The sequence below is a fragment of the Dendroctonus ponderosae genome, unplaced genomic scaffold (genome assembly GCF_020466585.1).
Source record: "Dendroctonus ponderosae isolate FM_Combo_2020 unplaced genomic scaffold, Dpon_F_20191213v2 Dpon_F_20191213_4, whole genome shotgun sequence".
Classification (NCBI taxonomy): domain Eukaryota; kingdom Metazoa; phylum Arthropoda; class Insecta; order Coleoptera; family Curculionidae; genus Dendroctonus; species Dendroctonus ponderosae.
Window position 1 is genome coordinate 1,449,345 of NW_026018611.1, and position 2,704 is coordinate 1,452,048.

General features: G+C 41.0%; 1 protein-coding gene and 1 non-coding gene across 2 annotated transcripts in view; both read left to right on the forward strand.

Moving 5' to 3' along the window:
• Positions 1-2,704, forward strand: part of LOC109543041 — a gene marked incomplete in the record, with an annotated part of 7,173 nt that overhangs the window by 2,289 nt on the left and 2,180 nt on the right.
• Positions 1,372-1,443, forward strand: Trnam-cau. Its single transcript has one exon. It is a non-coding gene; the product is annotated as a tRNA-Met (tRNA).

Sequence of the window (2,704 nt, forward strand, 5' to 3'; positions counted from 1 at the left end):
CATTTCCCCATCCAGGGTTCACTTTCTAAAAAGGCCATTTATTTCTGTCTAGAATGATGTACAAATGAGCGTTCTTGCTCATTTTGCCTCCGAGAAATGAGCAAAAACAGGACGGAAAACATGAAATTTTGACATAATCTTGCACCTAAATGTCTGATATTCAAATTTCAAACTGCTTGGGGCAGAGCATGTATGGTTGCCTGCTGTGAGTTCATCGAACACACGGACTATGGATTATGATATAGGCAGTGTCAGCTGGTTGACTCAGTTGTTGAATTGCTCATTATTTCAGAAATTTCTGATAATTCTTTCTTAGACAACGATAGTCCTTGAGCCGCTCTGTTGAAACAAGGGCGGATCCAGGGGGGGGGGTTATGGGGGTCATGCCCCCCCATCAGCACTTTCTAATTTTCTTTTTCTTTCTTTGCCCATTCTGCCTCCGAGAAATTAGCAAAAACGGGAGGGAAAAGCTGGATTCGCCCCTGCGACAGACAAGTTGTGATCATGCAACCAATGGCAATTATATGTAATTGGTGTTGCAATATTTACTTATCGGTCTATAAAATACCGCATAAACCATCACTCGAGTTAGTAGAGCAGCGAAACAACGGAAGATCTATCTGGTGCTTTCAAGTCTTATGCAACTCACGGAACTGCTTGGAACACTTGCTAAGGGGGCAAATTAACAAAAAAAAACCAGAAAAATCGCTAAATTCGGGCGCGCATCATTTACAATCCGCGACGACCTTGCCCAGGCACCTTGATTGTTTCAAGTCACTCAGGCAATTAGCATCCGAAAATTTCAGCACTAACTGCTTCCTGTGCCATAATTAGCCAATATGGGGTCGCGTTGAATAAGACGTGAGGCAACTGCTAATCAATGGTGCCGGTGCATGTACAGGCGGTGCTTGCAAATCGAAGAAAAACACACTTTTATCAGGAAATTCTATCACTTTAAACGGGAGCAAGAGAGAGAGGGGCATAGGCATAGGCCATCTTTGTCTGGTCGGATCGGCAATTCCCGATCTTTCCCCTGTCAAAGTTTCAGTCAAGCTTGACGTGTACAGAAACTGAACTGGCGTTTTTTGACAGCTTGACGCAAATTAGCGATCTAAATAAGCGAAACAAAATAGACGCGCCTTTTAGAAACTGCGCACTTGATTATGATGGAGCCATTAAGTGAAGTTTTTTACAGGAAATGGCTGACCTTAAATCTGGACATTTGCAAACGCTCTAATGGAGCACCTTACTTTCTAATCATAAATTATGGGTCTGTTATTAATGTCACGTTGAAAATTCCAAACGTTTCAAGCCAAGGTAATTGTGAGCGACATTGCTGATTTCAGGCGCATTACAACTAAACCGTTCAAGAGCAGAGTGGCGCAGTGGAAGCGTGCTGGGCCCATAACCCAGAGGTCCGTGGATCGAAACCACGCTCTGCTAGTTACTTTTTATATTTTTTTTTAATTTTTAACCTTCACTGGTCGTCATCTACTAATTCCAGTTGCCATATTCCGTTAAAGGAAGTGGTTTTCGTTTGTTATTCAACCCAAAACGGCCCGAATAATCGCAGTTTTAGCTTGCGTTAAAACCGACAAATTGTTGAGTTTTCAACGCGCAGCGTTAATTACAAGCAAAATTGTTCTATTGTTCGCCTTTATTAGTAAAACGTTGTTGATTCATCGGGCAAACAATGCACGCATTAGGAGCAATTGAGAACGCACCACCTTGGGCTTGCTTGAAATTTCAGCACCAAAGTGGTTTGCGTAGCGGCGCAGTGAAGAAAACAATTGCTTTGAACCGATTTGGTCAAGAAATCGACACTAAAATCGGCGTGGATTGTTACTAAGTGCGGCATCCTGGAACGCGGCATATTTTAAAAATTTCCCCCAAAGCGACAAATGCGTTGCAAACTAACGAGATTGCGATAATTCACTCAACACTTTCTTAAACAGCAACATACGAGTTTAACTAGCAAATAAGAGCTTAATTAAGCTTAGTTAATGTCCAGGAAGCCCTTTGGGCACGATACTGGTTGCAGAACCACAACCGACAAATTGGAAGGTTTTTTTGTGTTGAAGTCGGCACAACAAATACACTAGGATTTATATGAATATTTTCTGGTATCTACGCTGTGCTAAAGAGACGCCATTGGTTGCTCCGCCCACATTTGCCGCCATATACCGGGTGGATGGCTAAAGCTAAGCTAATATATCGATATCAAACAGCAATAGAAAAAACCAAACAAAAAGGGCCCAAACCATTCAAGCGGCAAAAATCAGCTCAGAAAGTATGTAGAAAAAATTGGCGAACACCCTGTATCACCGGTAACCCACAATACCTCAGATTGGGGATGGCACATGGATCGTATAACATCGATGTTAGCCATCAATGTTGACATCGAAAGGTAATATCGATCGAAAACATCGAACATTTGACAACATCGATGTTCTGACAGTTGCAGTTGCATACAACTTTCAAATTGATCAACTTTTAAGCTGCAGCAACGCTACACATAAAAACTGATGATGGTGGAAAAATACACCGAAACGTATTTTAATTGATAAATAAAGACAATAAATGACTGAAACCCAGGAATTAATTGTGATTTGGAATTGAAACACAGTCAGGAAAGTATATACTTAAACTTAAATAATTGTATTATACTGGTACTATGACATTAAATAATCGACTAAATTTATTC